Here is a 13427-nt window from a genome sequence, read left to right as displayed (position 1 = left end):
TATATTTGATAGTGTATATATGTCCATGCCACTCTCTCACTTCATCCCAGCTTACCCTTCCCACTCCCCGTGTCGTCAAGTCCATTCTCTAAGTCTGCATCTTTATTCCTGTCTTGCCCCTAGGTTCTTCAGAACCATTCTTTTCTTTTTTAGATTCCATATATATGTGTTAGCATATGGTATTTGTTTTTCTTTTTCTGACTTACTTCACTCTGTATGGCAGACTCTAAGTCCATTGACCTCACTGCAAATAACTCAATTTATTTCTTTTTATGGCTAATATTCCATTGTATATATGTGCCACAACTTCTTTATCCATTCATCTGTTGATGGACACTTAGGTTGCTTCCATGTCCTGGCTATTGTAAATAGAGCTGCAATGAACATTGTGGTACATGACTCTTTTTGAATTATGGTTTTCTCAGGGTATATGCCCAGTAGTGAGATTTCTGGGTCATATGGTAGTTCTATTTTTAGTTTTTTAAGGAACTTCCATACTGTTCTCCATAGTGGCTGTATCAATTTACATTCCCATCAACAGGGCAAGAGGGTTCCCTTTTCTCCACGCCCTCTCCAGCATTTATTGTTTCTAGCTTTTTGATGATGGCCATTCTGACTGGTGTGAGGTGATACCTCATTGCAGTTTTGATTTGCATTTCTCTAATGATTAGTGATGCTGTGTTTGTTGGCAATCTGTATATGTTCTTTGGAGAAATGTCTATTTAGGTCTTCTGCCCGTTTTTGGATTGGGTTGTTTGTGTTTTTGATATTGAGCTGCTTGTATATTTTGGAGATTAAATCCTTTGTCAGTTGCTTTGTTTGCAAATATTTTCTCCCATTCTGAGGGTTGTTTTTTGGTCTTGTTTATGGTTTCCTTTGCTGTGCAAAAGCTTTTAACTTTCATTAGGTCCCATTTGTTTATTTTTCGTTTTATTTCCATTTCTCTAGGAGGTGGGTCAAAAAGGATCTTGCTGTGATTTATGTCATACAGTGTTCTACCTATGTTTTCCTCTAAGAGTTTGATAGTGTCTGGCCTTACATTTAGGTCTTTAATCTATTTTGAGTTTATTTTTGTGTATGGTGTTAGGGAGTGCTCTAATTTCATTCTTTTCCATATAGCTGTCCAGTTTTCCCAGCACCATTTATTGAAGAGGCTGTCTTTTCTGCATTGTATATTCTTGCCTCTTTTATCAAAGATAAGGTGACCATATGTGCATGGGTTTGTCTCTGGGTTTTCTATCCTGTTCCTTTGATCTATATTTTTGTTTTTGTGCCAGTACCATACTGTCTTGATTACTGTAGCTTTGTATTATAGTCTGAAGTCAGGGAGCCTGATTCCTCCAGCTCTGTTTTTCTTTCTCAAGATTGCTTTGGCTATTCGGGGTATTTTGCGTTTCCATACAAATTGTGAAGTGTTTTGTTCTAGTTCTGTGAAAAATGCCATTGGTAATTTGATAGGGATTGCATTGAATCTGTAGATTGCTTTGGGTGGTATAGTCATTTTCACATTATTGATTCTTCCAATCCAAGAACATGGTATATCTCTCCATCTGTTGGTATCATCTTTAATTTCTTCATCAGTGTCTTATAGTTTTCTGCATACAGGTCTTTTGTCTCGTTAGGTAGGTTTGTTCCTAGGTATTTTATTCTTTTTGTTGCAATGGTAAATGAGAGTGTTTCCTTAATTTCTCTTTCAGATTTTTCATCATTAGTGTATAGGAATGCAAGAGATTTCTGTGAATTAATTTTGTATCCTGCTACTTTACCAAATTCATTGATTAGCTCTAGTAGTTTTCTGGTAGCATCTTTAGGATTCTCTCTATATAGTATCATGTCATCTGTAAACAGTGACAGTTTTACTTCTTCTTTTCCAATTTGTATTCCTTTTATTTCTTTTTCTTCTCTGATTGCTGTGGCTAAAACTTTCAAAACTATGTTGAATTATAGTGGTGAGAGTGGGCAACCTTGTCTTGTTCCTTATCTTAGTGGAAATGGTTCAGTTTTTTACCATTGAGAACGATGTTTGCTGTGGGTTTGTCATATATGGCCTTTATTATGTTGAGGTAAGTTCCCTCTATGCCTACATTCTGGAGGGTTTTTGTCATAAATGGGTGTTGAATTTTGTCAAAAGCTTTTTCTGCATCTATTGAGATGATCATATGGTTTTTATCCTTCAATTTGTTAATATGGTGTATCACATTGATTGATTTGTGTAATTGAAGAATCCTTGCGTTCCTGGGATAAATTCCACTTGATCACTGTGTATGATCCTTTTAATGTGCTGTTGGATTCTGTTTGCTAGTATTTTGTTGAGGATTTTTGCATCTATGTTCATCAGTGATATTGGCCTGTAATTTTCTTTTTTTGTGACATCTTTGTCTGGTTTTGGTATCAGGGTAATAGTGGCCTCGTAGAATGTGTTTGGGAGTGTTCCTCCCTCTGCTATATTTTGGAAGAGTTTGAGAAGTATAGGTGTTAGCTCTTCTCTAAATGTTTCATAGAATTCGCCTGTGAATCATTCTGGTCCTGGGCTTTTGTTTATTGGAAGATTTTTGATCACAGTTTCAATTTCAGTGCTTGTGATTGGTCTGTTTATATTTTCTATTTCTTCCTGGTTCAGTCTTGGAAGGTTGTGCTTTTCTAACAATTTGTCCATTTCTTCCAGGTTGTCCATTTTATTGGCATTTAGTTGCTTGCAGTAATCTCTCATGATCCTTGGTATTTCTGCAGTGTCAGTTGTTACTTCTCCTTTTCCATTTCTAATTCTGTTGATTTGAGTCTTCTCCCTTTTTTTCTTGATGAGTTTGGCTAATGCTTCTGACCAAAGAAACAGCTTTTAGTTTTATTGATCTTTGCTATCGTTTCCTTCATTTCTTTTTCATTTATTTCTGATCTGATCTTTATGATTTCTCTCCATCTGCTAACTCTGGGGTTTTTTTGTTCTTCTTTCTGTAATTGCTTTAGGTGTAAGGCTAAGTTGTTTGTTTGAGATTTTTCTTGTTTCTTGAGGTAGGATTGTATTGCTATAAACTTCCCTCTTAAAACTGCTTTTGCTGCATCCTATAGGTTTTGGGTTGGCGTGTTTTCATTGTCATTTATTTCTAGGTATTTTGTGATTTCCTCTTTGACTTCTTCAGTGATCTCTTTGTTATTTAGTAGTGTACTGTTGAGCCTCCATGTGTTTGTATTTTTTACAGTTTTTTTCCTGTAATTGACATCTAGTCTCATATCATTGTGGTGGGAAAAGATACTTGATATGATTTCCATGTTTTTTCTTTACCAAGGCTTGATTTGTGACCCAGGATACGATCTATCCTGGAGAATGTTCCATGAGTACTTGAGAAGAAAGTGTATTCTGTTGTTTTTGGATGGAATGTCCTATAAATATCAATTAAGTCCATCCTGTTTAACGTGTCATTTAAACCTTGTGTTTCCTTATTTATTTTCATTTTGGTTGATCTGTCCATTGGTGAAAGTGGGGTGTTAAAGTCCCCTACTGTTACTGTGTCCCTGTTGATTTCGCCTTTTATGGCTGTTAGCATTTGCCTTATGTATTGAGGTGCTCCTATGTTGAGTGCATAAATATTTACAATTGTTATATCTTCTTCTTGATTGATCCCTTGATCATTATGTAGTGTTCTTTTTTGTCTCTTGTAATAGTCTTTATTTAAAGTCAATTTTGTCTGATATGAGAATTGCTACTCCAGCTTTCTTTTGATTTCTATTTGCATGGAGTATCTTTTTCCATCCCCTCACTTTCAGTCTGTATGTGTCCCTAGGTCTGAAGTGGGTCTCTCGTAGACAGCATATATATGGGTCCTGTTTTTGTATGCATTCAGCCAGTATGTGTCTTTTGGATGGAGCATTTAATCCATTCACGTTTAAGGTAATTATCGATATGTATGTTCCTGTTACCATTTTCTTAATTGTTTTGGGTTTGTTATTGTAGGTCTTTTCCTTCCCTTGCGTTTCCCACCTAGAGAAGTTCCTTTAGCATTTGTTTTAAAGCTGGTTTGGTGGTGCTGAATTCTCTTAGCTTTTGCTTGTCTGTGAAGGTTTTATTTTCTCTGTCAAATCTGAATGAGATCCTTGCTGGGTAGAGTAATCTTGGTTGTATGTTTTTCCCTTTCATCACTTTAAATATGTCTTGCCACTCCTTTCTGGCTTGCAGAGTTTCTGCTGAAAGATCAGCTGTTAACCTTATGGGGATTCCCTTGTATGTTATTTGTTGCTTTTCCCTTGTTGCTTTTAATAATTTTTCTTTGTATTTAATTTTTGATAGTTTGATTAATATGTGTCTTGGCATGTTTCTCCTTGGATTTATCCTGTATGGGGCTCTCTGTGCTTCCTGGACTTGATTGACAATTTCCTTTCCTGTGTTAGGGCAGTTTTCAACTATAATCTCGTCAAATATTTTCTCAGTCCCTTTCTTTTTCTCTTCTTCTTTTGGGAACCCTATAATTTGAATGATGGTGCATTTAATGTTGCCCCAGAGGTCTCTGAGACTGTCCTCAATTCTTTTCATTCTTTTTTCTTTATTCTGCTCTGCAGTAGTTATTTCCACTATTTTATCTTCCAGGTCACTTATCCGTTCTTCTGCCTCAGTTATTCTGCTCTTGATTCCTTCTAGAGAATTTTTTTTAAAATTTTTATTTATTTATTTATTTAATTTATTATTTTATTTTTTTAACAACTTTATTGGAGTATAATTGTTTACAATGTTGTGTTAGTTTCTGCTGTATAACAAAGTGAATCAGCTATATGTATACATATATTCCTATATCCCCTCCCTCTTGCACCTCCTTCCCACCCTCCCTACCCCACCCCTCCAGGTCATCGCAAATCACTAAGCTGATCTCCCTGTGCTATGCAACTGCTTCCCACTAGCTACCTATTTTACATTTGGTAGTGTATATATGTCAATGCTACTCTTTCACTTCGTCCCAGCTTACCCTTCTCCCTCATCATGTCCTCAAGTCCATTCTCTACATCTGTGTCTTTTTTCTTGTCCTGCCCCTAGGGTCATCAGAACAATGTTTTTTTAGATTCCATATATATGGGTTAGCATACGGTATTTGTTTTTCTCTTTCTGACTTATTTCACTCTGTATGACAGACTCTAGGTCCACCCACCTCACTACAAATAACTCAATTTCATTTCTTTTTATGGCTGAGTAATATTCCATTGTATATATATGCCACATCTTCTATATCCATTCATCTGTCGATGGACACTTAGGTTGTTTCCATGTCCTGGCTATTGTAGATAGTGCTGCAATGAACATTGGGGTACATGTCTCTTTTTGAATTATGGTTTTCTCAGGGTATATACCCAGTAGTGGGATTGCTGGGTCATATGGTAGTTCTATTTTTAGTTTTTTAAGGAACCTCCATACTGTTCTCCATAGTGGCTGTACCAATTTACATTCCCACCAACAGTGCAAGGGGGTTCCCTTTTCTCCACACCATCTCCAGCATTTAATGCTTGTAGATTTTTTGATGATGGCCATTCTGACGGGTGTGAGGTGACACCTCATTGTAGTTTTGATTTGCATTCCTCTAATGATTAGCGATGTTGAGCATCCTTTCATGTGTTTTTGGCAGTCTGTATATCTTCTTTGGAGAAATGTCTATTTAGGTCTTCTGCCCATTTTTGGATTGGGTTGTTTGTTTTTTTGATATTGAGCTGTATGAGCTACTTGTATATTTTGGAGATTAATCCTTTGTCAGTTGCTTCATTTGCAAATATTTTCTCCCATTCTGAGGGCTGTCTTTTCATCCTGTTTATGGTTTCCTTTGCTGTGCAAAAGCTTTTGAGTTTCCTTAGGTCCCATTTGTTTATGTTTGTTTTTATTTCCATTACTCTAGGAGGTGGGTCAAAAAGGATCTTGCTATGATTTATGCCATAGAGTGTTCTGCCTATGTTTTCCTCTAAGTGTTTTATGGTGTCTGGCCTTATATTTAATCCATTTTGAGTTTATTTTTGTGTATGGTGTTAGGAAGCATTCTAATTTCATTCTTTTACATGTAGCTGTACAGTTTTCCCAGCACCACTTATTGAAGAGGCTGTCTTTTCTCCATTGTATTAGAGAATTTTTAACTTAATTTTTTATTGTGTTGTTCATTATTGTTTGTTTGCTCTTTAGTTCTTCTAGGTCCTTGTTAAACATTTCTTGTATTTTCTCCATTCTATTTGCAAGATTTTGGATCATCTTTACTATCATTACTCTGAACTCTTTTTCAGGTAGACTGCCCATTTCCTCTTTATCTGTTATTTCTCTGTCTTCTCATTTTGCTTAACTTACTGTTTTTGGAGTCTCTATTTCACAGGCTGCATGTTCGTAGTTCCTGTTGTTTTTGGTGTCTGCCTCCAGTGGCTAAAGTTGGTTCAGTGGGTTGTGTAGGCTTCCTGGTGTAGGGGACTGGTGCCTGTGTTCTGGTGGATGGGGCTGGATCTGTCTTTCTGGTGGCAGGAGTGCATCTGGTGGCGTGTTTTGAGGGGTCTGTGAACTTATTATGATTTCAGGCAGCCTCTCTGCTAATGGGTGGGGTGTGTTCCTATCTTACTAGTTGTTTGGCATGGGGCATCCAGCACTGTAACTTGCTGGTTGTTGAGTGGAGCTGGGTTTTAGCGTTGAGACGGAGATCTCTGGGAGAGCTCTCGCTGATTGATATTATGTGGAACCAGGAGGTCTCTGGTGGTCCAATGTCTAGAACTCGGCTCTCCCACCTCCGAGGCTCTGGCCTGACAGCCAGCTGGAGCACCAGAACCCCGTCAGCCACATGGCCAGGTACGTGGGGAGTTTCTTGCCTTGTCAGAAGTCTGAGGTCTTCTGCCAGCATTCAGTTGGTGTTCTGTAGGAGTTGTTCTGCATGTAGATGTATCTTTGATGTATTTGTGGGGAGGAAGGTTATCTGCACGTCTTACTCTTCTGCCATCTTGAATGTCCTCTCTATATCTTCTTTTATGGGATGTCAGAGCAGATCTTTTGCCCATTTAAAAAACTGGGATATTTTCTTATCATTGAGTTTAAAGAATTATTTATATATTTTATTTTTATTTCAACATTTTAAGTATTTCATCCAACTCTCTTCTTGCTTACAAGATTTCTAATGAGAAGCTGTAATTCTTATCCTGTTCCACTAGACGAAAAGTGTATTTTTTTTTTCCTTGGACTTCTTTGAGGATTTTCTCTTTGTCTTTGGTTTTCTGAGTTTGATTACAGATGCCTACATGTAGTTTGTTTGTTTGTTTGGTTTTAGTATTTATTCTACTTTGTAACGCTAAGCTTCCTAGATCTGTGGTTTGAGGTCATTAATTTTGGAAAGTTTGTGGCCATTATTACTTCAAATATTTCTATTTATGCTATTCTCTCTTTCTTCTTCTTCTGGCATTCCGATTGTTCATATGTTATATGTTTAAAATTATCTGACATTTTTAAAATTCACTTTTCTGATTGTCAATTTTTTCTCTATTCAGTTCAGCATGGAGAGTTTTTATTGACCTATCTTCAAGTTAACTGATTCTTTCCTTCAAGTTAACTGATTCTTTACCAGTCAAATCTGCTGGTAAACCCATCAAAGACATTGTTTTTTAAAGTTTCTGTTACAACGTTTTTGATTTCTATCATTTCCTTCTGATTCTTAAAATTTCTTTCTGTCTACTTACATTATTTATCTGTTCTTGCATGTTGACTACTTTTTCCATTAGAGCCTTTAACATATTACTCATAGTTATTTTAAATTCCTTTTCTAATACTTCCAATATCTGCTTCATATCTAAGTTTGGTTCTGATGCTTGCTTTGCCTCTTTGGACTTTTTTCTTGTATATTGATGTGTCTTTTCAATTTTTTGTCAGAAGCCTGGTACATTGTATTAGGTAATAGGAACTGAGGTGTGTGAGAGTTTATGGTAATCCGGCTAGGAGTTGAGCTTTGTTTAATGTTTGCTGTAGTTATAGGTGCCAGAGGCTTCAGATTCCTCTAGTGTTCTTGGTTTTATATCTTCTGTTGACCTTGGGCTTCCCTAAGTTCTTCTCCTTAGAGAGAGCCTGTGTATTGCAGTTTTTTTCAGTTATAACCCACTACTATTACATTGGAGCCTTGCTGGAGTGGTGGTAAGGTGTAGGGGAGGGGGAGGGTCTATAATTTTCCAATTCAATGCCAATCTTTTATTGGGTCTATGTCTCTTGCCTGTGATTTTCACAAGTATTTTTTCTTAGGTAGTCCTTCCCTCACTTTAGGTAAGACAGGAAGACTAGAAGGGCTGGGGTGAGAGGAATGTAATTCCCTCATGAATCTGGGACAAGGCTCTGGTAAAGTTGTTTCTCCTGGAGGGTAGGCCTTTATCATGGAGAAGACTTTGGGAATATTTCATAATAATTACTCTTCCCCTCGCCCTGGCCACAAGGGCATTTTTCTGAGATCTTTACTTTGAGAACCTGGTGGGATTGGCCACCTCCTCTGTCCCTCTCTCCCACCCACCCACCCTGAGACTGTGGCTCCTACTTATGCTAATCTGCATTCAAACTCCAACAATTCACCAAAATTATGATCCAAGTATTCCTACCTGTTTATGGCTCCAGCAGCTTCTGCTTTGGATAGGCAGATCTTGGCTGTGAGTGTTTGGATTTGTCTGTTTTTCCAGATTTCAGGGTGGCAGTTTGCCCTGCAAACTCAGTTTTCTCATGGTTCCAAGAAATGTAATTGATTTCACTTTGTTCAGCTTTTTTGTTGCTGTTGTAGGATGAGAGTTACCCTGTCCAAACTCTCTATGTGTCAGAGGTGAACTGGTAATCTCCTGATAAAGATTCTTATTTAATCTATGCAAGACGTAGAAATATATGGAAATAGTACATAAGTAGTGGACAATTAGATTTAAATCATCTTAAATAACCAAAGTCAGTTCATGTTAGAAATAATAAGATTAGCTCCAGGTGAAGATAAACTAGTATTTATGAAGCTCTTAATTCTTCCTAGAACAGGATAGATGAAAGCTGTCCAGTGATAAAACAGATGGAAATTATAAAAATGTTTTCAGTGCCAAACTGGGATACAATATCCAGTGCTGTCATTTACTAGGTCAGTGACCCTGGGCATATTATTTAATCTTTCTAAGCTTCAGTTATCTCATCTGAAAAATGGGCTGTGTAAGGTTTAGAGATAATGTATGTTATGAATCTAGCAATGCATAGCACTTACTAGATGCTCAATAAATGTTGGCAGTTACTTTTAATTGAAAATAATGTGATGGAAGAAAGAATTCATAAGTATTCCAGAGAAGTTGAGGAGTACTAATTGTAGGCCATGTTCTAAAAGCTGATTGTTACAAGGCAGATAAACTGACAGGAAAACCAACTGCTTGGTGGCTATAAAAACTCAGATTGAATTTGGTCTAATCCCAAGGGAAAGAGAGTACGTAATCCTGAACTGCCACCTGCTGGCCATGACCAACTAAAAAGAACTAACTGTAAGTTCCAATTCCTTACTAAGTGAAAAAAGTGGTAGAGGTTTAGTTTATCTCAGACAAATGATTAGGGCATGAGTTTTCAAATATTTTTACTAGTAGACCTCTTTATCAGAATCTTTATGGTGAGAGCTACAGTAATTTTTACTGATAACTTCCATGAGTGGAGATGGTTTTGTTAGGCTTGTTAGTATTATCTATGGTTCAAATGTGATTCAAGGGCATATGGAGACTTTATTCATTTCTATTTCCTTTTCATATGTTAATCTTTCATAGTTTTATTATTGTGTAATTTTAGTGGCATTAAACTGGAACTGATTCAAATTATATAATTAATTATAATCAGCTTCAATTATTATAATCTATTAGACCAGAGGTTCCCAAAAAACAATGTGCAGAACAGTTGATCTGGCTGATCACATCAGATTGCCTAGTTTCCGTTTCATACTTTCAGAATCAGAATATTTTTGGGTAAAACTGAGGAAGCACTATTTTCTAAAAAAACTCCCTTTGTGATTCTCAGGAAGCTAATTTCAGAGACTATCATACTAGGTTATAAACTCCTTGAGGCAAGGACAATTTCTTATTCATTTTGTATTCTTGAGGCTTAACAATGTCCATCCAGTACACTGTAGGCACCCACAAAAAATTAGATAAATGAATGAACAAATGTGTGCAGAGACAAACTAATTGATTCATGACTCCTGGCAGAGGTTAGAAACACAACAGCTGTGGTGGTCAGAACCTCTTGGCCTTCTAGTTTATGTGTTCTAGCCAATTAGGCAAATATATTTTTGTTGTTGAAAATTTCAGAGATGTTACATACACTCTGGTTCTCTGGGATTAAAGTGGCTGCATGTTGGCCCTGCCAGGTTTTAGAGGATGTGAGTTAAAGAGGATGGAACCAACCTAAGCTGCAACCTCTAAAATTCCATAGAGGTATTGTGTCCTAAGAATGACTTCAGACTGATGATATTTATAAGGCATAAAGAGACAAAGAGGGATTTCTTTATTTGAATAAACATATACTTTGTTGTAGGGTTATTAATTTCTTTTTCAATAAAAAAGTTGACATACAATTGAATTGATTTACCATAAATTATTTGCCTTTTTTACATGACAAGAGGACTTAGATGAATCATCTTTTAGCATCTTAGGCCAAGTTATTCAGCTGCTATGGGACTCTCCTGAAATTAAATAGTATTTAATTTCAGTAGCAAGGTAAGAGGCAGTTACATTATAGAGAGCAGAAAAACTTAAACAAAGAACTACTATTGAAGAGATCCTTTCTGTGCCTGGGAAAAAATTGACTGGTAGCAGTTAACTCTAAAACATAACATAGTAAAACTATCAGGTTTTTTTAATTGAAGTATAGTTCATGTACAATGTTATATAAATTATAGGTATACAATATAATGAGTCACAATTTTTAATGGCTATACTCCATTTACAGTTATTATATAATGTTGGCTATATTCCCTATGTTGTACTTATAGCTTATTTTATACCTAATATTGATAGTTCGTACCTCTTAATCGCCTGTCCTTATATTGCCCCTCCCTCCTTCCTTCTCCCCACTGGTAACCACTAGTTTGTTCTCTGTATCTGTGAGTCTGCTTCTTTTTTGTTACATTCACTGGTTTGTAGTGCTTTTTAGATTCCACGTATAAGTTATATCATACAGTATTTGTCTTTCTCTGTCTGACTTATTTCACTTAGCATAATGCCCTCCAAGTCCATCCATCTTGCTGCAAATGGCAAAATTTCATTCTTTATTATGGCTGAGTAGTATTCCATTGTGTGTGTGTGTGTGTGTGTGTGTGTGTGTGTGTGTGTGTATACATATATGCCACATCTTCTTTATCCATTCATCTGTTGATGGACACTTAGGTTGCTGCCATATCTTGGCAATTGTAAATAATGCTGCTATGAACATTGGGGTGCATGTATCTTTTTGAATTAGTGTTTTTTTTTTTTCAGATGTATACCCAGAAGTGGAATTGCTGGGTCATATGGTAGTTCTATTTTTAGTTTTTTGAGAAACCTCCATAACATTTTCCAGCTGCACCAATTTACATTCTCACCAATGCTGTACAAGGGTTCCCTTTTCCCCACATCCTTGCCAACCTTTGTTATTTTTTAAAAGTATCAGATTTGTTTAAAAAAATGGGGTGATCCTCTTATTCTGCAGTCAAAATAAGTAAGATCGCAAAAGTACATGTTATATAACAATAATTTAGCAATTCCTAGGTAAGCCTTAGGTGATTATACAAGAGTACATGCTTCCTTGTTCTTATAAAATGTCATTCGGCAAAAATAATCAGTGTTGAAATTTAGCAGCTTTTTTGGGTATATATTGTTTTAAATTTTTACAAATTTTGAGATAAAATACAAAGCTCAGGGCTTCCCTGGTGGCGCAGTGGTTGAGAATCTGCCTGCTAATGCAGGGGACACGGGTTCGAGCCCTGGTCTGGGAGGATCCCACGTGCCGCGGAGCGGCTGGGCCCGTGAGCCACGGCTGCTGAGCCTGCGCTTCTGGAGCCTGTGCCCCGCGACGGGAGGGGCCGCGATAGTGAGAGGCCCGCGCACCGCGATGAAGAGCGGTCCCCGCACCGCGATGAAGAGTGGCCCCCACTTGCCGCAACTGGAGAAAGCCCTCGCACGAACCAAAGACCCAGCACAGCCAAAAATAAATAAATAAATAAATAAATAAATAAATAAATAAATAAAAAAAAAAATAAAAAAACGAGGCATGATTAAAAAAAAAAAAATACAAAGCTCATATAATTTCTTACTAGATAGCAGAAACATAATTTTAAATATTAATAGAACCAGAAAACAAAAAGAGGAAGCTATTATAGAGGAAAGTGAAATAATATTATTTGGTTAATTGAGAAAATATAGGGGGTATACAGTACTGGAAAAAATAGTATTTTCATAGACTGTGGAACTGAGAGCAGGGTGGGAATTTACTACCTCCATGTCAATCAAGACACATGAATTGAAATAAAAACTGGAAGAGAAAAAATTAAATATACATTTGTACCCATGTATTTTCTTCCAATTCAGGTACATGGCCATATAACTTGAATATTAAAGAATAGGTCATTCTTCTTGGAAATTATCTGTGATAAGCAAGAAATCTAAAATTAAAAAATAAAAAACAGCACACGTGGAAGTTTTGGAAACTTTGTAAAAAATACAAACTCTTTCAAAGAGTGAAAACGTACTAGATTCTGTTTATTGTACCTTGAAGGAATGTTTTTTATCAAAAGTTATCAAAGAATGAAAAAAATGCAAATGGATGCAAAGACTCGCATTTATCACATGTTCCTAGAAACGATAAAGAGAATGAAAAAGCACATCAGCAAAATGTTAAGTATTCAAAATTGAAATTGGATTTGAAAAGTATATATGCAACTGTTGGTGCTGTGGAATAGAGACTATACTTAGAGGGTAAAATATAAAACCAAATAATTAACACAATAGCAGACGCATTACGTGAGATTATTTGAATAAGGCAAGATATGTTAAATATTGCTCAATTGTTTTAGTTATAACCTTCATAGAACCCATGTAAAAGAGATAACAATTACTGTTAGATTTGTGGATTTCTAAAATCCACTCTTTCTGTATATGAACATAGATTTTGCTCAGCCAATGACACAACTGGAGAATTATCAGATCTACATATCTAGTGGGCTACTTATAAACACAGAACAGAAACCAAAATCATGTGAAGGGAAGAGATCTTTGTGATTTGTGATGATACTCTCCATGATGAGAGCATGTTGGCCAAAGTAAAGCTTCCCTGAAGACTGAATTCAAAGTAAATGCCAAAAAAGCTTCTGACAGCAGTGTAGAAATTGTGACAGTGAAAAAAAATACTGTTACCTGACTAAAGTTTGAAATGCTACAGTTTTGAGGTGAAGATGTTATGGCAAATTGAAAATGATCTATCC

This window comes from Balaenoptera acutorostrata, chromosome 9 (genome assembly GCF_949987535.1).
Source record: "Balaenoptera acutorostrata chromosome 9, mBalAcu1.1, whole genome shotgun sequence".
NCBI classification, from domain to species: Eukaryota; Metazoa; Chordata; class Mammalia; order Artiodactyla; family Balaenopteridae; genus Balaenoptera; species Balaenoptera acutorostrata.
This window is presented reverse-complemented; position numbering follows the sequence as displayed.